We start from the raw sequence: 21,885 nt of genomic DNA on the forward strand, positions 1-21,885 counted from the left end.
AAGCCTTTATTAAGTCATGCTTGAGCCTGTGCCACTGATATCCTCCCTCCTAGGCTCAGGTGACTGCTGTAATCAGTGTGCCCCAGGTACTATTCTCTGGGTCCATTTTGACTCTGAATTTCCAGCCCCTGGCTTGTAGAATGGAAAAAAAAAAAGCTATCACCTTTGAATTAAAAAGGACTAGTCTTAGAATAGATTTAGCAATTTAGAATAGAAAACCCCCACTAACAAATAAGAGTGAACTTACTATTAAATGTATAGAAGTTGAGGAACTCACCTCTGATTTGTTTTTTAAGATATGGATTTGATTTTTAATCAGAAACGCATTACATTGAATAAATAGCCTTTCCCTGTCAGGCTAAAAAGCAACAACCATCTTCTAGGAAGTGCATGGAATTTAATATTTCTTACTTTTTAGTTTGAGTTTCTTTAATAACTTTAATGAAAATTAAGGCAGTTTGCATGGGTTGAAACCATTGGCAATTATTGATTAATTGTATTATTGGAAGAGAATAGTAAAAACAATTCATTTGGGTTTTATAATGTATAATTTTACTTTATCTTTGAGTCTCTGTTTCACCAGATAGAAGATTACTTTAGAGACTTTAAAGATGCCGCAATGTGAACACCCAGCTCAGGAAGCTGAAGAAGCTATGTATTTTCCCAATTTGGAATGGTGTAGACCTGAGTTCAGGTCTACAAAATTTTTTTTTTTTTTTCTTTTTCTTTTTTTTGAGATGGAGTCTCGCTACATTGCCCAGGCTGGAGTGCAGTGGTGCAACAATCTCGGCTCACTGCAAGCTCCACCTCCCGGGTTCAAGCGATTCTCCTGCCCCGGCCTGCTGAGTACCTGGGACTACAGGTGCATGCCACCATGCCAGTCTGATTGTTTGTATTTTTAGTAGAGACAGGGCACCATGTTAGCTAATGTGGTCTTGATCTCCTGACCTTGTGATCCACCCACCTAGGCCTCCCAAAGTGCTGGGATTACAGGCGGGAGCCACCGCGCCTGGCCTGGATTTTATGGTTAAATACCTGGATGACCTTTGGTAAGTTACTACCTAGCTACTTGGCCTTTGTCATTGCCTGGTAAAATAAGGATTATGTTTTCTGGAGTTATGTATGTAATGATATGTTACAACTTCTAAAGTATTTACCTTACTAATGATGAATTAGTAACACCATCTTTCTATACACAGACTTCATAGTTGAAAATTAACTATATTAATGATTTTTATGTAACATTAAGGAAATAAAAATAGAAGTGACATAAATCACTAATGATCCCCTTTTAAGATTTCCTTTAAGGAAAGTTTAGCATATTACAAGACATTTTTTAACAGGCACTTTTATTTCTCTTATGCAGTGTATTTTGAATGCTCTTTGAAAGGCTGCTGTTTCCATAGTTAATTCATTTTATTCAAAGACAACATCAAAGCAGCAAAACTCAATTAAGTGTGAATTTAGGTGGCAATGTTAAATAGAAAACATTACCTTCTCTACCCATATGGCTTCTGGTCTCTGTATTTAAATCATTCCACTGAATTTGAGTTTTTATTGAAAGCTCTGCTAATTTTTGTCCTAGAAAAATGAAGGAAAATCAATTAAAGAAAATTCTTGTTTCGAATTATGTTACTGAAAAGCATTTCAAACTATATCAATTGGTTGACATCATTAGTAAAAATGTTCATCATTGGAAACATCAATTCTCTTCCAGTACTGGTAATATAGATCAGATAGGAAGATTCAGCTAAATGTGTTGTCCCTTGGACCTAGCAATGTTCTATACATTTTTATCTTTCGCTTTCTTCCAAAAATTGAGTATGAAATAAAACTCCACTTATTTGAAATGAGCATCATTTAGTGAAAAGAGAATCAGCATATTAATTGATATGATATAAACTTAAACAAATGGTTTGTGTAGCAATTTTAAAAAGTGCAGGCCGCGCATCATGGCTCAGGCCTGTAATCCCAGCAGTTTGAGAGGCCGAGCTGGGTGGATCACCTGATATCAGGATTTCAAGACCAGCCTGGCCAACATGGTGAAACCCCATCTCTACTAATAATACAAAAGTTATTCGGACGTAGTGGCATTCTCGTGTAATCCCAGCTACTCAGGAGGCTGAGGCAGGAGAATCACTTGAACCTGGGAGGTGGAGGTTTTGGTGAGCCGAGATCGCGCCATTGAGCTTCAGCCTGGGCAACAAGAGTGAAACTCCGTCTCAAAAAAAAAAAAAAAAAAGTTTAAAATGCAGAAAATTTTTAGGAGGTAAAATAAGGCATTCATAATTTTGGTAAACAAAGAAATCTCTATAAAATTTTAGTGTTCTTTATTTATAGAATCAATGGCAAATGGATATGCAACTCTTTTTTAAAATCTAAGTTGTTTTGTTTTGCTTTTTATGTACTTATTTCCACTTTAAATTTTAGAGAAATAAGAAAAAAAAGATGAACAGATATGAAACTTCCCTTTTTAGTATTAAAAAAAAAACTATCCTTAAGTTAACATTGCGGTATCTTAGTGGATATGCAGAAAAAAAGAACAGGTTGTTTTTAAACATATTTTTATCCTGCATTAAGTTGACATATAAATAGTAAGTTGCATACCTGTTTTTTTAAATTCAGAAAAAAATTGCTTTAAAAAAAGTGACTATTCAGAAGCCACATTTTAAGAGATTTTTAAAAAATTTTATTTTCTTACACAAAGTGTTGAATGAGCAGTGTTAGTCACAATGATTTTTGTGTTGGTTTGCTTTCAGTTATTTTTATCACAGTAAGGAATGCAAGCCTAACAGAAAAATGCATCCATGAATTTTCAATATTTGTTTTATCTTACATAGATTACTTACTAATCTATGTTTTGTTTAAATATTGTGAAAGTTATTTTAATTCTGTAGTGCAGTAGTGTCACATATATATTTTTACCAAATATATAGTGATAGTGTATCCATTAATTTAAATTTAGAATGAGAAGTTAAGCTCCTAGCATTTTTTTAATTTTTCAGTTCTGAAGTTAAAAATGTGTAAAATTATTTTGTGTATTCCTAGTGAAACACCAGCCCGGAAAATATTAATATACTCTGGTTATATTTTGTTTCTGTTCAGATTCATTAAAAAAAAAAAAAAAACTGTGAAAGAAAAGATGATGGAAATACTTTCTGCTCCACACAATAAATATCTTGTATATTTTGCATATCAGTAATATAGGGTTGTTGTTCTTTCTGCCTTATGGGAATTTTTAATGAATCCTGGCCTTGTTTTTGTTTTTTAAATGGCTATGTTGTATTCTCTGATGCGTTTAATATGGGTATGATTTGCTGAGTTCTGTCAGAACTTTGGCAACTACATTCGTTCATTCATTCATTTGTATTCTCTATAATTACTTTTATTAACTCTAACATTTAGTATGTTTCAGTTTGGAGGAATGTTGATTTTTAAATAAACAATGAAAAACAAAATACATAGAATAAAATACTCCATTCTATCTCATGAAATTTTTTTTTTTAGAAAAATACAGTTTTTGTGTGTGTGTGTGTGTTTTTTTTAATTAAAGGCAACTACTTTTAGATCAGAAGAGATTTTGTTGTTTTTTGCTCTTTTTGTATTGTGGGGTGTGTGTGTGTGTGTTTGGTGGCCTTTGAGGAAAAGCTAATAACCTCTCTATTTTTTGTTTCCCTGCATATACTGCTAATTATGTATCCATTTAGATAACTGCTTAATGTGTATTCCTAAGTGTATTGCTTTGAGTCAAGGGCTAGAATTCTTCATTCATAAATTTGTGGTATTGAAGAGATGGACTAATTGTAAGTATGGTAGTTTTTATTCCATCATTGAATAATAAAGTAGTCACAAAATTATGCTCATTAAGAGTGGCATTTAATAGTGGGCACTTTAAATTTTTAAACAAAAATATTTATCCAGTATGTTTTCAAGATTCTAAAGCAGAAGTGAAAGAACTAAGCATGAATACTGACTAAAAATTGTCTTAATTATCTTAGTTACTTAGTTTATGCAGCTTTATGGACGTGGGATGTTATGTTGTATAAAGGATTTGAAAGTAAATTTCAAGATAATAGTGTGTTTCTCATAGTGTCTTAAGTGACACTCACAAAAACTACTATGTTAAGTGATTTATTTTTCTTATGAAGTGACTCTTCAGAAATTCAGAACATTGAAAGAAGACCATACTAAATCACCAAAAAAGTTTAATGTTTTGTAAGTTAATGCATTTTAAGCACTGTACATGTAAGGTAAACTACGACTACAAAAAGGTCACTAGATCTTCTAATGAATAGATACTAGTAATTTTTAATCAGCACCTCACTTGTTCACCCACAAAGTACATGTGAATTGGATGTATAAGTTATTTGTGTATAAACTGTAAAGGACTATAAAAGCATAGTTTGTTATGATTGATACTAAAGTAGGTATTAAAGAACACTTTTTTCCTGAATATATGAACATTCATCTACAGGTATATTTTACCTCATAGTGATAGGTTTTTCTGCAAGGTGACAAAAGATAGAACCAAGATCTTTAGTGGGATAACTATTCTCCCTGAGAAATTCTGATTTACGTTTTGTCAATGAAAAAATAACAGCAAATAAAGGTAAAATGTCTTCTATACTAATGGGTCTTACTTGAAAAGGATAGTTATAGTTTTATTCTCTATTGCTTGAAAATGAATACATAATATAATAATAAACAGCTACTCGTGTTCAAAGTACTATGAATACTGAAATATTGGTGGAATCTGGAAGTAGTGAGGTTATTCTGTGCCTGAACTTCCTGTTTTCACCTACTTCCCAATTACTTGCAGCTGTCAAAATAATTTAAATCATTTTCAGATACTTTGCAGGGAAAAAAAAAAAGATCTTAAGCCCTTCGGCCCTAATCAAGGGCCATAAGTCTTCAGCTAAAAAGATGTTACCCCTTCTCTTCTTGTCTTCTTTTGTATCCCTGCTGAGTCCTTCTGTCTAGTCAGGTCAGTGCTCTTTCTGAACATCACTATTATGTTCTAAGATCTTAAACATTTATTCAGGTCATTCACAATTCCGATTCTGTATCCTTGTCTTCTAAACCAGATCAGAGAATCAGAGGATGTTAGAGCAGAAAGAGGCTTTAGAAAGCAGTTGATAAGCTCTTTTATTTTACTAATGATGAAATATTAGGTATGAAATACTTTTCAGATTAAAAATTAAACCAAATCTCAGAATCTCTAGCCTCTGAGCGGTTTTTCTATGGCATGTTGTTTACAGAAACATGCAAGCAGACATGCAGAGCTCTGCTTAGTCCACGGAGGGACCTAAAGGTTGGATTCTCCCACCTCTGTGCCTAGGTTGTCCACCAAATATGCTTGTTTATTTCCCAGTATGTGGAAGAGTTACTATGGGAAAAATGAATATAAAGTCATATACAAGACAAGGAAAACCAAGCAAGCATCTCATTAGGCCCATTTGCAATTAGAGTGGCAGTTGTATGCATTTACTGTCTTATTATTTATTCAGTGTCAGAAAAGGATAATGTGTTCGCATTTTACACAGTCATACATACAGAAAAAGAGAGCCTCACTGTAGGACACCTTAAGCATGGGGCAGGGTCTTAGTTTATGTATAGTATTTTTCAAGTTGTTGAAAATCATAGGTGACAGATAAATAAAAAATAGTCTTCTTCTGCCAAAAGGCTTTTCCTGAAAAATCGGAGCCTTTCTTAGCATTGTGCTAAACTGAATCTTTCCTCTTTTACTTAAACTTAAGTCGCTGAGAGTATTCAAAACCAATTTAAAATGAATTATGTATAGCTGATGCCACTACTCTTCTCCTTTACTATAAACATGAATATTTAAAATCATAGAATTTTAACATCAGGAAGACATTGGTGACTTAACTCTACAACAGCTTCATTTTATTACTGAGGAAAAAGATGGTGAAGTTTCTTAGTTGTGAACACTGAATTGGTTAGTGTCAGGCAGCCGGGAGGTCAGGATTCTTGGGCCTGTGTTATTTTCCCCAAACTACTTGAAAATCCTCATTAAATTATCTCTTGGCACCATCTGTTTCTCTTTGTCTTTTTTTTCTCTCCTTTTTTTTTTTCCTTCTGGGCTAAACCATGTCAGTCCTATTTAAGTTGTATTCAATAGCTTTAATCTAAATTCTATGAAATGGGGTTGAAAAGAAAAATCTGGAAGTCTAATTAGAATACTTACATGTCTCATCAAAGATTTCTTTTTCTTTCTTCTCTTTAGCATCCAGTCATGCACCTTTCCACAGATCTGGACTGTTTATTGATTTTACTGTGCTTTAAAAATTTCCCATGAAGCCAGGCATGGCTTTTGCCTGTAGTCCCAGCGATTCAGGAGGGCGAGCTGGGACATCCAGGGACATCCACAGTGCCTGGGGAAGCCTCCCAGGACCGTGGTGAAGGCAGATGCCAATCTCACCTTTACCATCTAGGGTGATATTATTTACATGATGCAGGGCAGTATAATGGAAGTATCTCAAGGTCTGCTCGCCAGAATAAACTTTCACAAAATCCTCCAAATCCTCTTTATGTCACATCATCCTCAGAAGTCTCCTGCTCGCCCCCTAAAACCCACACTTCCATAAATACTGTGCCCCTTTTTTTTTCCTTCAACTTTTAGGTTCGGGGGTACATGTGCAGGATGTGTAGGTTTGTTACCTAGGTAAACGTGTGCCATGGTGGTTTGCTGTACAGATCAACTCATCACCTGGGTATTAAGTCCATCATCCATTAGCTGTGCTTCCTGATGCTCTCTTACCCCCTCCCCCACTCCCCTGCACTTTCTTAAAGGATAAAGAAAGGATAAGTCTTATATTTGACCTTTGAGGGTCTTACCCAGTGATCTCAGCCTTCTACTCTTGAAGGCTTTTACATGCTATGCAGTGATAGTGATTAAAATGTTCCCTCTTCTCCCAAATCAGGCAGTGCCCAATATCTTAGTGGGGAAGATACCCTATTCAGAGTCACATGTATTCTTCATAGCAAATCACCAGGAAAATATTCATTTTCTGTAGCCAGTATGAAGAAAGGAAGTATATGGGCAAATCTCTGTACCTTTCTTTCAATTTTACTGTAAACCTAAAAGTGCTATTAAAAAAAAAAAAAAATCTTAAAAAAGTATACTTTCACTTTCATCCCAAAGGAGAGCTTGAAGTATCTGAAAGTGAAAAGAAAATGTAGGCTATCACTAAGAATTCTAATCAAACTGGGGAAGCAGAGTTTAGATATCTAGTGTTGACCTTATCCCCAGTGTTGACTTTGTCTTCATGGTCTTTTAGGAGTAAATCTTTTTAAGTTTCCTCAGTGGCAAATGTAAGAAGTTAAGTAGGTTGGTGGTGGTGGGAAATAAAATTCTAGGAAGAGTTAGAGGTGGCAGTGGTAGGTGGGCAGGGGTTTATTTCGGAGGAGAACTTGTGTTAGGCCTTAGACATGCAGGTGGTGGTGAAAGCAGGCCTTCCAGCTGTGACGTGTAGGTACCAGCAACCTGTTTCTTAAGATTAAATGGTTCTGTTTCGATCTTGATAACTCTGTCAAACATTAGATATGTCTAAAATGGAAGGCACAGTGGATTCACTCCCTCCGCCTTGGATCTGGATCCACATTTCACACAGTAGCTAAGCCAGAAATATCGGCACCATCCTTAGAGCTACTTCCATAGTACACTTTGAATCAGTCACTCAGGCATTTTTATTCTGTTTCCTAAATATAGTTTGCTTCAGTGCATTTCTCACCCTCTGTCAATGATTACCACGTGTGCTTGAGTATGAGGTGAGGTCACCCTTTTCCTGCAAAATTACTCCTCAGAGAAGAGGGAGTCTTGAGGTGGAGTCAGTGCAAAGCCTCTGCTATTACTGAGTGCTTTCTGCAAGGCTTTATTTTAAATAGAGCATTTGTGAGGAGGACACGTTAGCCCCACATGACCCTGTTTAATGCGGTTAGGTATTATGGAGGACATCTGACAAAATCTTTTTTAAAAAGGGTATGGCAGCTTTGAAAATAGTGTGGGAATTTATTCTTAGGAATGTGTCCTCACAGTTGTAAATACAGAGTATCTTTATAAACAAACCTTTCCACTAAGAAAAAAAAAAAAAAGCCCCAATACATTCAAATTAGGGATATAGAAAACATGAACGTGTTCCTACATTACAAATGGAAATGGCAACCATCCTGATTTTTACCAAATCCTATCTCAGGCTTAGGACAAAATTTCCAGTGATGGCACCAGAGAGAGATTCCACTAATGCTTTACCTCTGGTGAAGATGGATATGCTTCAGAAAACTGTCAGAGGCTAAAAACCTAACTTGAGTTGACACAGACACAGATGTCAGCCATGCATGTGCAGAGTTTGGACCAAAGTGTTTTTGGGAGATGTGGATATAGAAAAAAGTGACATATCTAAATTTCTTGTATATTTCACTATTTATTTTATTTATATCACTAAAAATAACAAATGCATGACATGATATAAACAGGTGGCTCTTTCATACAGTCTGTAAGTTTTGGTAAATGTTATTGAATTATACATTCAAAGAAGTACACGAATCATAAGTAAACAGCTCAATGAATTTTCACAAAGCAAACAGTGTAGCGAGCTCTTAGACCAAGAATCAGAACACCACCAGCATGAGAATCAGAGCATCACTGACATTCAAAAATGCTCCCTCTTACTCTCTTCCAGTTATTGCCTGACCGCTGCCCCCACATGTACAGTGTAAATAGTATCTTGTCTTCTATCATCAGAGATTAGTTTCGCTTGTGCTTGTTTTTGAACTTTCTATAAATGTAATCATTCAGTAAGTACCACTTTGCTGTCTGGCTCCTTTCCTCAATATTATGCTTGTGAAATTCATCTATGAATTATTTAGTTTGTTCACATTGATGAATGATATTTTACATTTTGAACAACCACAACTTATCCATTCTACTATGATAAATATTTGTGGTGATTTCAGTTTGGGGCTGTTATGAGTAATGCTGCAATTAAAACTCTCCTGTATGACTTTTGGTGAATAAATGTCAAGTACTGGGTTGGGTACATACCTAGGAGTGGGATTTATAGGTCTTAAGATATGCCTTCGTCAGCTTTAGTTAACACTATCAAACACTTTTCTAAAATGGCTGTACCTTTTTCACATCCATTAGCAAAGTAGAAGAGTTCCTTCCTCCACATTCTTGCCAACTATTGGTATTTTGTGTCTTTTTCTCTATTAGCTGTTTTGATGGGAGAATAGTATATTGCACTATGATTATAATTTGCATTTCCCTGATAACTAATTTAGTTGAGCACTTTTTCATATATTTCATGGCCAGTAGGATATATATAAGTGGCTGTTCCTATTCTTTGCCCCCTTTTTTTGTTTGTTTGTTTTGCTTCTCTAAAATCTTGTATATTTGGCGAAAAAAAAAATCAACTCTTTAATATGCTTGCTTTATTGGCAAAACTGAAGATCATCTTATATTCAAACAATATGTAAGTTTAACCTCCATCATGCTGTTTTTTAGGTTGCTGTGATGACCTGCTAATGAGTCCATTAACCTCTACTCTCTCTGAGATGCTATCTTCTACACATACAAAGTTAATTTTACAATCATGCAGATGTGATTAAGTTCTTTTTAGCCCTGTCTCATTCATTCTTCCCTGCTGTGATTATCCACCTTTCCATCAATCCTATGCTAAACATAGTATTGACAAAACTCCCCTATAAAAGCCCATGGGGAGTGCGTGAGGCACTCTTACTAAACTTTCAGATTGCCAGTAAATTCGGATTCAGTAGATTTGAGTTGGGTCCTGGGAATCTGTGCTAGTAACAAGCACTCCACATTCTTATTTTAGGAAAGTTTGAAGAATACCATGGATTATTTTTGATTTTGTTTCAGTGTTCCTGCACATTCCCTCTCCACTGTCTGGATTTTTTTCTATCCTTCCTCCATTGTCATCTGTCAATAGCCATGCACATGTAACCTCTGGGAGTCTAACTTGACTCTTCCAGGCTGAGCACATCACACTATAATCAGATCTTACTTCTGATCTTCCTCACAAAACTATTATGTCATTGGCCTTCCCCATCGCAGCTGATAACATGCAGTAGTTTGATCTTCAGTATAAATGTGGAATCTGAATATTATATGACCTCCACAGCATGTACACTGGTCCTCTTCTTCCATTACCCTCATGCCTCAATTATTGCAGAACTAGTTTCCCTGCTTGCATCTTGTACCCATGCAGTCTGACTAGAGGGATCAATATTTCAAAACCTAAGTCAACATCATTTCTACTCAGATCTCTGCACTGGAGCTGGCATGGTGGTATGCACCTGTAGTCCCAGCTACTTGGGAGGCCGAGGCAGGAGGATTGCTGAAGCCTCAGAATTCAAGTCCAGCCTAGGCAACATAGTGAGACCCCATCTCTAAAAGAAAAAAAAAAAAAAAAAAAAAAAAACCTCTCTCATGGTTCCCAATTTCTCTGAGAGTAAAACCCCAAGTTCTCAGTGGGTCCTATGAGACCCACTGCACTCTGCCCCCTCCCCTTACCTTATGCTTTGACCTTCCAGGCTCACCCTACCTCAGTCACTCTAGCCTGCCTGCTTCTCTTAGGACATCCCAGTGTGCTTGCACTGTACAGCTTTCCTATGGGCTACTCCCTCTATCTTGGAGCAGTCTCCCCCTAGATATCTGTAGTACTGACTGACCCCTTCAGTCTTTCAAGTCTTGGCTCACATGTCCCCACTGAAATATCCTTCTCAGGGAGGCCTACCCTCATCACTCTATTTTAAAATGAAGCCTGGCCCGTTCTCCCCACACCTCCAGTCTCTTTCGATCTCTTTTACTCTACTTTTTTGTTTTGTGGCAATAATTAACTGCTAGTATATTATTTATTCTATTTATTATTTATCATCTTGATCTCTCTGTCAGAATAAAATCCTCCAAAGGCAAGTTATTTTTTTGCTGTTTTACTTACAGAATGTCCCCAAATATCTGAGCAGTGTTTGGCATATAGTAGGGGCCCAATTAATATTTGTTTGATTTGTTGAATGAAATATTTGGGATGCAGTAGTAACCTTAAATAAGACTAAGAGATATTAAATAGCATCTTTTTACAAGCCTTACTTTTATGAAATCTTTTCCAAGATATGTCACATATTTTAATTTTGAAGTAGAAATTGGAAATTTGAATGAAGGTGAATTAACTTGTGTATGCTGCTACATTGATTTGAAGGAGAGGCTCATTCCAACCTAGTTGAGGGTATTCTCTGCAATATGACGTAAAACGTTTAGGGGTTGATACTTGAGTACTGGATTTTAGGTTGTTTCCTTTTTGCTAGCATTACTTGCAGTGTCCATTAAGGCAAGTTCCTATTAAAAAATCAGACAACTTATGGAAATTAGATGTCTTTTAGGTTTGTTTCAAGCACATCGATTTTGAAAACTATTCATAGTTCCATTTTAAAAGCAGTGTGCTTTTGCATATTTTATCCATCTTAAGGGCATTCTTACACGTTTGCATCAAATTTGGGAGCAAGAAACAACCTCCTCTTCTCTCGCTTCCCCTCCATGTCTTTTTCTCTTATGCATAATTTTCTGAAATACTATGATGCTGTCCAGCTGCAATCTGACTGCTGGATAAGAGGAATAGTACTGTTCAGGTTCTATTTATAGACATCTAATTTTAAAATAACTTATTTCTATTACTGTGAGTCCTTACGTTTCCAGTATATATGTATATACACTTATACATGTCTCTGAGAGTATAATATTTGCTTTGTAGAGTGCAGTCTTTTTATGGAAGAGAAGGATATTATTCCTCTCAGCTTTCAAAGAGATTCTGTTTGAAAATCTGCTGGCTCAGCAGTTCATTATGTCATCCTAGCCTGACTAACCTTTGGTGATCTCTAATTGTCTTATGTTTTACCTGTCTTAGCCTCTTTTCACAACCTGTATTTTTTTTTTTTTTTTTTTAAAAGGAGTCTTCCGGCGTTTTACCCCTGGTTTTCTGGTGTTGGGGCGCGCTCTCTGCTCACTGAAAGCTCCGCCTCCCAGGTTCAGGCCATTCTCCTGCCTCAGCCTCCGAGTAGCTGGGACTACAGGTGCCCGCCACCACGCCCGGCTAGTTTTTTGTATTTTTAGTAGAGATGGGGTTTCACCATGTTAGCCAGGATGGTCTCGATCTCCTGACCTCGTGATCCGCCCGCCTCGGCCTCCCAAAGTGCTGGGATTACAGGCTTGAGCCACCGCGCCCGGCCTATCACAACCTGTATTTATTCATTATAAGCTTTTGTATAAGAGTAACTCCTATACTTTGGTGTTTCCCAAGGTGCCTAGACCACTGCTGGGTTATATAACATAATAGCTCAGCGCAGCTAAGAGAAGAATCCTTTCATGAGAAGTGAATAGACTTCATCTGATAATGAGAATGATTATTAGTAGCTTAGCACTTGAAAGAATGCCAAAAAGAACAGCATGAAGAAATGTATCTTAAGTCAGCTCATACAACACTTATTTGAAAAAGCCAAATCTCAATTTGGCATGAGGAAAAGCCTGGATATAGTTTTATCCACAAAAGAAAAGGCAGTTAAGCACCAATTCAAGTCATGGTTAAAATTTCCATATAAACTACTTTACTAACTGTATGCATTAGCAAACTCAAAAGTAGACACTTTTGTGAACTGTTACAGGAACTTTATTGTACAGTTAAAAAATACAGCAATAGCCAGGCAGTAGAAAAATCTGACTGTTCTTTTTTCTCTCAGCATTCTGAAAGTGTCTGTATTTCAGTACTATTATTTAACTAATGATAATAGTGTGAGCCTGCACATCAACAGATAAATTTAATCTCTATTCTGTTATCTGTCTGTTTTCTGGGACATGTGGTGCTAATGTTTAAAAAGTGCTAGGGCATAAAAGGTGGCAGGCAAAGGAGGAAAAGAATGAAATATCTTCCAAATGCATTCAATCATTGAACAAGTGCTGTCGAAAATCACTAGATATTAGGAACTGAGGAATTGAGACTGAAGTGGTAGTGAGGGGCTGGGATATAGATGAAAAGGAAAAAGGTGGCTAGTCCCAGTCTTCAAGGTACTTAGTTGTTCATCACTCACTCACTCACTCATTAATTTATTCATACAGTATCTATTGAATACCTTGATATGGTTTGGCTCTGTGTCCCCACCCAAATCTCATCTGGAATTGTAACCCCCATGTGTCGAGGGAGGGCCCTGGTGGGAGGTGATTGGATCATGGGGGTGGTTTCCCCGTGCTGTTCTCATAATAGTGAGGGAGTTCTTACAAGATCTGATGGTTTAAAAGTGGCACTTGCCCCTTGTAAGAGGTGCCTTGCTTCCTCTTCATGGAAGCACCATGATTGTAAATTTCCTGAGGCCTCCCTAGCCATGTGGAACTGTGAGTCAATTAAACCTCTTTTGTTCATAAGTTACCCAGTCTCAGGTAGAATCTGTATAGCAGTATGAGAATGGACTAATACATGCCTACAATTCAGTGTACCCGGGTGTATTATTTCATTTTCATGCTGCTGATAAAGACATACCCAAGACTGGGCAATTTACAAAAGAAAGAGGTTTATTGGACTTATAGTTCCTCATGGCTGGGGAGGCCTCACAATCATGGTAGAAGGTGAAAGGCACATCTCACATGGCAGCAGACAGAAGAACTTGTGCAGGGAAACTCCCCTTTTTAAAACCATCAGCTCTTATTAGACTTATTCACTGTCATGAGAACAGCACAGGAAAGACCTGCCACATGGTTCAGTTACCTCCCACTGGGTCCCTCCCACAACATACGGGAATTAAAGATGAGATTTGAGTGGGGGACACAACCAAACCATATCATTCCACCCCTGACCCCTTCTACATCTCATGCCCTCATTTCAAAACGTATTATGTCTTCCCAACAGTCCCCAAAGTCTTATCTCATTTCAGCATTGACTCAGAAGTCCACAGTCCAAAGTCTTATCTGAGACAAGGCAAGTCCTTTCTGTTTATGAAGTTGTAAAATCAAAAGCAAGTTAATTACTTCCTAGATACAATGAGAGTACAAGCATTGAGTAAATACAGTCATTCCAAATAGGAGAAATTGGCCAAAACAAAAGGGTTGTGGGTCCCACCCAAGTCCAAAATCCAACAGGACAGTCAAACCTTAAAGCTCCAAAACTATCTCCTTTGATTCCATGTCTCACATCTAGGTCATGCTGAGGCAAGAGGTGGGTTCACATGGTCTTGGGCAGCTCCGCCCCTTTGGCTTTGCAGGGTACAGCCTCCCTTCTGGCTGCTTTCATGGGCTCGTGTTAAGTGCCTGTGGCTTTTCCAGGTGCATGGTACAAGCTGTTGGTGGATCTACCGTTCTAGGGTCTGGAGGACAGTGGTCCTCTTCTCATAGCTCCACTAGGCAGTGCCCCAGTAGGGACTCTGTGTGGGAGCGCCAACTCCACATTTCCCTTCCGCACTGCCCTAGCAGAAGTTCTCCATGAGAACCCTGCCCCTGCAGCAAACTTCTGCCTGGGCATCCAGGCATTTCCATACATCTTCTGAAATCTAGGTGGAGGTTCTCAAACCTCAATTCTTGACTTCTGTGCACCCGCAGGCTCAGCACCCTGTGGAAGCTGCCAAGGCTTGGGAATTGCACTCTCTGAAGCCACAGCCCAAGCTCTGTGTTGGTGCCTTTCAGCCATGGCTGGAGCAGCTGGGACACCGGGCACCAAGTCCCTAGGATGCACACTGCACGGGGACCCTGGGCCTGGCCCATGAAACCACTTTTTCCTCCTAGGCCTCTGGGCCTGTGATAGGAGGGGCTGCTGTGAAGACCTCTGACATGCCCTGGAGATATTTTCCCAATTGTTTTGGGGACTAACATTCAGCTCCTAGTTATTTTTGCCAATTTCTGCAGCCAGCTTGGATTTCTCCTCAGAAAATGGAATTTTCTTTTCTGTCACATCGTCAGGCTGCAAATTTTGTGAACTTTTATGCTCTGCTTCCTTGTTAATACTGAATGCCTTTAACAGCAGCCAAGTCACCTCTTGAATGCTTTGCTACTTAGAAATTTCTTCCACCAGATACCCTAAATCATCTTTCTCACGTTCAAAGTTCCACAAACCTCTAGGTTAGAAGCAAAATGCTGTCAATCTCTTTTTTGCTAAAACATAACAAAAGCCACCTTTGCTCCAGTTCCCAACAAGTTTCTCATCTCCATTTGAGACCAGCTCAGACTGGATTTCACTGTCCATATCATTATGAGCATTTTGCTCAAAGCCATTAACAAGTCTCTAGGGAGTTCCAAACTGTCCCCCATCTTTCTGTCTTCTTCTGAACCTCCAAACTCTTCCAACCTCTGCTTGTTACCCAGTTCCAAAGTCATTTCTACATTTTTGGGTATCTTTTCAGCAGCACCCCACTCTACTGGTACCAGTTTACTGTGTTAGTTTGTTTTCACGCTGCTGAAAAAAACATACTCCAGACTGGGCAATTTACAAAAGAAAGCAGTTTATTGGACTTACAGTTTCACATGGCTGCTCGGGAGGCCTTACGATCATGGCAGAAGGTGAAAGGTACGTCTCACCTGGCAGCAGACAAAGGAAGAGCACTTGAGCAGGGAAACTCCCCTTTTTAAAACCATCAGATCCCTTGAAACTTATTCACTCTCACAAGAACAGTACAGGAAAGACCTGCCCCATGATTCAATTATCTCCCACCGGGTCCCTCCCACAACATGTGAGAAATCAAGATGAGATTTGGGTGGGGACACAGCCAAAGCATATCACAGCGATACAATAATGAAATAAAGTAATTCAGAAATTCTCACCCCCAATCGAGGTTCTGTTCTTTTGTGATAGACAGGGAATTAATAAGTAAAAATCAAGTAGTCCATGATGATCCGCACTAAAGAGAAGAATAACGTAGGAAAGGAGACTGGAACTATTGAGGGCAGGAAGCTAGTTGCAATTTTAGACAGGATGTTCTCGGCGTGAACACATCTTTCTAGTGAGGATCTGAAGGAAGTAAGGAAGCTAGTTCAGATACCTGGAGAAAGAGCAGTGAGGCTCAAGGAAAGGCAGTAGGAGGGGCTGAGGGGAAAATGTGCCTGACATGTTCAGGCCTAACAGGGAGGCTGCTGGGGATGGGCAGGTTGAACAATGGGGTAAGGCAGTGTAAGGGCCTTGTGGGGTTTCACTCCCAATGTGGTGAGAAGCCACTGGGAGGTTTTGCCCCCCAGGCCTGGATCTTAAATGTGTAGGAAAGGGTTAATTAAAAATTAAATTCAGCCATAAATGATGAAGCTGACTCAAAAGATTCAATTTTATTGAAGGAATGAAACTGGAATTGAGTGAGAAGTAAAATCTGGGCTTCATGGTTTGGGAGTCATCTGTGAGAAGTTGTAGTTAAATTTTGAAGATGGATGCAGAATTCTGAGGAGACGTTTTTGAAGGAAACGAGAGGAGGAACCAAAGTCTGTGCCCTAGCAATGCTCTTCCCTGCTCCTGGGCACTGGAGGGAGAGTCCTGTGTGAGCCTTAAAATGGTAATAGTGGTCCACTTCCTTTTTCTTTTTATTGTTTTCTTTTATGGGGTTGTTTTCTAGGAGATCTCCAGTATTCTTTCGTAGACTTCTTGTAAGGTAAAATTATGGAAGAAGGAAGGAAAAGTAACTGAAAGAATGTATGATGTTGACTTTGTGTTGACCCACCAACTCATTCTTTTATGGAGGAAAGGGGTGGGCAGGTGGCTGGCTTCTACCCCACCTCTATGATTTAGAATTACAAGCAAAAACTGTTATATAAAGACTCTAATTTCTATGACGTTAGCCCTAAAGAAACCCTCAAGAGTATTAAAGTCTGAGACCTATATTAATTTCAATTTATTCTCCTTTTCGTATCATCTTTCTTACTATTATGCTTAAACATTCTTCAGTCACAGTTATCAAAAGCATACTTTATTCATTTTAATTTTTGTTTTATGTATAAGAAGTAGAGGTACTTGCAAATCTAAATGTTTTCACAAGTTGAATTGTGTGACTTTCATACCAAGCCTCTGTTGTTTGTTGTTTGTTTTTCAAAAATAAAACATTATGTTATAGCCAGGACCAAAACCAAAATTTCACAGGCTATTTCTTCTGCCAAAGAAACATTGCCCTCTCTTAGTTTAAGATGTCAAAACACTTAGCAATGTTTTCTGCCTAATTTTGGAATGTTGCTTTCTGATTCTGAATTGGAACAGTTTGCCCTGAAATTGCATAGATATGCATTTTGCCCATAAGTGAATGTATACAGCTGATTTCTCGTGTGACTTTCAGATGGAAGTCAGAGTTAAAATGGAAAATTGCTGTAGGAAGCTGGCACGTTTTTAAATTCCTGAGTGGTTTTGGGGGGGAATAAAACCTCTTTCCATTCCGGGCTGCATGGAAAATATTAAACTCCTTTTAAGTAAGCGGGAGATGAGATGAGTATTATGGATTTTCATCTTTTTCTCCTGAGTTCTTGTGATTCAAATCCTATTCCTGTTGCAGTGTTATTCTGCATTAAAGATCTTGACTGCTGAGATTGAACCATTATTTTCTTACTTATTTTACCTTAAACTTGTTTGGTGCTATGAGAATATTCAATATATAGCTTTTTGTTGCAGAGATTTTAGCAGCATTAGTTCGTCTTGACTGATGCCCTTGACTTCAGAGTATAAATAGAAAAATAGAGATAGGTGACAAGGATTGATTAGCTATCCTCATTCTAAGTGAAACAGTAAACCTAGCTAGATAAATCACAGCTCAAAAGCCTGGAGAATGCATGGTAAAAGAAATAAAGGTAGTGCGTATATGTGTGTATGTGCTTAATAGTGAAGTTTTCTAAAAGAGGTACAAGCACAAAAATTCTGTCTGGTCTGTTCTACTGTCTTTCAGTTTTTATTTTTAAACACTTAAGGGTTTAAATAACCTATGCAATTATTATTTGCTTTTTCTTTTATTTAAAGAAATTTTTTTTTTTTTTTTGAGACGGAGTCTCGCTCTGTCGCCCAGGCTGGAGTGCAGTGGCCGGATCTCAGCTCACTGCAAGCTCCGCCTCCCGGGTTCACGCCATTCTCCTGCCTCAGCCTCCAGAGTAGCTGGGACTACAGGCGCCCGCCACCTCGCCCGGCTAGTTTTTTGTATTTTTTAGTAGAGACGGGGTTTCACCGTGTTAGCCAGGATGGTCTCGATCTCCTGACCTTGTGATCCGCCCGTCTCGGCCTCCCAAAGTGCTGGGATTACAGGCTTGAGCCACCGCGCCCGGCCTTAAAGAAATTTTTTAAGTAAAAGAAAACTGAGACCAATGTCATTGCCTTTTTAAGTCAGATATATGTGTGTGTATATACATCTGTGTGTGAGAGTGTGTGTGTGTATGTATGTATATATGCACGTATATGCATATACACACATATTACTTTATTAGACTTTAATTGTAGGATTGGAAGGGCTCAGGGGAGATCACCTGATTTTTTTTCTCTGGCACTTTTAAGCTATTTAAGCATTTTAATAGTGTTTACTCTGTGCCAGGCAGTGTTCTAAGCACTTGATATATATGAACTCATTTAACTCTGACATTCAGCCAAAGAGATACATCTATTATTATCCCCACACACCGTACAAGGAAATTGAAGTTCACAGAAGTTCAGCAGCTCACTCCATGAGAAATGAAGCTGGGATTTTAACCCAGGCATCAAGGCTGTGCCTTCAGCCCTTATATTAGCAACTGCCCCTCTCCCTCTCCTCCTCTTCTTTCTAGACTTTTCAGTTCAAAGGGTCAGTTTTCACTCTGACTTCCCTTTACCTGATGTGGTTTCTTCAGCCTATAGTTTAAGGCTTTTTCAGTTTGTTTTCCTTTATTCTTTTCTTGAACCTGGTGAAGAACAACCCTTCTCCACATCTCCATCCGTCACTGCTGCTCCATTCTTTCACCCTCCTCCTCCTTGGTTATATTCTCCAGCCTTCAAACCATTTCTGAATTCTTAAGTTATATTACATCAGGATTAGAAGCTGCTGTTATAATGATGGCTTGTCCAGTTCTGAGTAAGATAGTATTAATAGCACAATTAACCTCATAGTTTATATATATATATATGAACTTGATTCCTGTTTGCCACATCTTTTTTCTCCTGTATTTGCAAAGATACATTCTTCTTGCATTAAGAGTTGCTATTAGTGATGCCATGCTGTGCAGTCATGAATATTTCTCAGCTTTTCCAAGACTTTTGAATTTTAACAATAATTCATAAACACACTTGCCTTTCTGTGGACATTTTATAGGATTTATTGAGGTTATTTATGAAAGTTTATAACTGTGTCCTAGGATCTCCTGGCTCTTGAGACACACTGCTGTTAATATGTTGAATGTGTAAATTTCCATTTAGTGTGGAACTGTCAAAGACAGTTGTATGATTCAATTTGATAAATGGGTACTTTGGGCCAGCTGTCGGGGCATTATCTTTCCAACTGAATCCCAGGTAAGAGAATAAAGAATGGAATACCATCCTGCACCCAGCACTCTTCACCCATATCCCCCACACTCCCTCTCTACTTGGTTTCATCTAGCAGAGCCTCCATTCTCTTACTGAAGATGAAATCATGCTGATGAGTTCTATCCTTCCTAAGCCAAAGATAATTATTACCTGATTATCTGGTACCACACAATATTAAGTTTGTAAAAGTGAGTTTACCTTGATTGCTGCTGCATTTTATTGAGTAAACAACAATTCCACCAGATTGTAATTTGCAAATTCAGCTTTTTTCCCCTCTATCTTTAACCTTCTACAATAATGTTTAACATTTAGTCTGAGGTGACTGGGGTGGGTAATGAACAGTCTGCCTTGTCTGTTTTTCTTGACTGTGCTGCTGGGTTTTATTATTATTACAGGTGTTGCTAGGTTAGAATTATTTCCGCCTATACTGGGGACTTGCTGCTTTAGGATCTTGGATAGTTCACCTGTTCCTTTCTTTGAAAACTTTGCATGATTGCTGAAATTCAGTCTATAATATGTCCATTAGTGCAATATTTTAACTGGCATATTTATGCCTTTATAACTTTCTACCCAGACTGTGAGAACTTTGGCCAGTGGATTGGCGGTAAAGGGAGTGTTTTTCCTTCCAGCTGGGGAACTTACGTGTTCCTAAGCATCCTATTCTTTTTTTTTTTTTTTTTTTTTGAGACGGAGTCTCGCTCTGTCACCCAGGCTGGAGTGCAGTGGCCGGATCTCAGCTCACTGCAAGCTCCGCCTCCCGGGTTCACGCCATTCTCCGGCCTCAGCCTCCCGAGTAGCTGGGACTACAGGCGCCCGCCACCTCGCCCGGCTAGTTTTTTGTATTTCTTAATAGAGACGGGGTTTCACCGTGTTAGCCAGGATTCTTGCCTCTGTTTTATCATGATAGTATTGTAATTTAGCTCTTTCTCTATATGTCTCCCCCACCTCAAGGAAATTCTCAAAGACTGTGAGTGCGCAGTCCAGGGCTTGGCTTTGTGATGTTCTATAGGGCTAATCTTACGCTCTCCCTTTTTTATTCCAAACTTAATTTAAGATAGGGCTATTAGTTGTAATCCAAGGAACCTCTTAGTTTTGAAAGGATTTTAATGATTGTCCAAGGGGCTTATATTCCATACATGTATATGTTTGAAAAAATACTACTACTTAGCAGTGGACTCGCAACCAAACATTTTGGAACACAACTACTTTTAGCCCAGTTTTACACTTCTGTCCAGATACATAGTAGAGATGCCATAAATACAGAGTTATATTGAATTCCTTTATAATAATAATGCAGGGGAGAAGGATTATCTGGTAGAGGAAGGGGATGAGGCAAGGATTATTGCAATGACAGCCTATGGATGAGGGGAAAGTTGAGATTGAGGTAGGCATGTCATCAGAGGACCACACCATACCAATTTGAGTGGTCACAGGCATTCTAGGAGTTAGAGCCGGAGATGTTAGCAGAGGTGTGAATAGAGGTAGGGCCTATGATGATAATAGATGGAGTCCTGAGAATGGAAGTTTTATATGGGATGACAAGGAAAGACACAGTATGGGGAGAAGGTGTAGAACTCAGGAGATAATGGCCAGCCTGGAAGGAGAACAGTGGTAGTTGGTTGTTGGCCACCATAGCAATGGAGAAAGGGCAAGAAGAGAGGCAATCCCTTAAGCAGCAAGGGGTTGTTGCAGGGATGGCGAAAGGGAGTGTTCTGGGACCCTGATGACTTTGGCAGCAGCCGGTAGTGTTGGGGCTGTTCTGTGAATTGTTATATGGTCAACCAGTGATTGATGCTTAAATTGTATGTAGTCATGGGGAACTTGTAACTGGCCAAAGAATGGAGTAACACGTTTGGCTTAGCTTGCCAAGAATGAGATCATATTTGATCATAATGCTGAACAAACAGGATTCAAAGGGTAGATCAGAATTTTAATTTACTCCGTTCTCCTCTCCTTCAGTGCCTATTCAAACCATTCTGTGGAGCTGAGTTTTCTGTTCCTGGATGAAATCTTAGACAAACTTGTTTGCTTCACTAACTTCTCTCAGATTAAAAGCAAAAAATAGTTCGAAACTTGTATTCGTAAACACACAGTCTTGGTTCATTAATTGTTCTGCCTGGTCTAGTCCAGGACAGTTCATTCAAAGGTAAGGCTTCTCCCTCCCGTCCAGCTTGCTGTAGGTGTGGAGCCTGCAGTGGGAAGGAGAGTTGTGGTAGGCCTCTTCTCCCCAGTTCTCTCCTGAACACATCTACTCTTCATCCCTTCTCACCAGGCAACTCTGGATTCTTCAGAGTAGACTGGGTGGGGAGGAAGGATAAAGGGCAGAAAGGTCTTACAGAACTGAACGTCGGTTTGCGTGGGTTCTTCTGGCTGT

General features: G+C 38.7%; 1 protein-coding gene across 2 annotated transcripts in view; it reads left to right on the forward strand.

Moving 5' to 3' along the window:
* The window catches only part of GOLIM4 (golgi integral membrane protein 4), a 78,919-nt gene that overhangs the window by 23,416 nt on the left and 33,618 nt on the right, over positions 1-21,885 (forward strand). The gene's annotated exons all lie outside the window — the stretch shown is intronic.

The sequence above is a fragment of the Theropithecus gelada genome, chromosome 2 (assembly GCF_003255815.1).
Source record: "Theropithecus gelada isolate Dixy chromosome 2, Tgel_1.0, whole genome shotgun sequence".
Classification (NCBI taxonomy): Eukaryota; Metazoa; Chordata; class Mammalia; order Primates; family Cercopithecidae; genus Theropithecus; species Theropithecus gelada.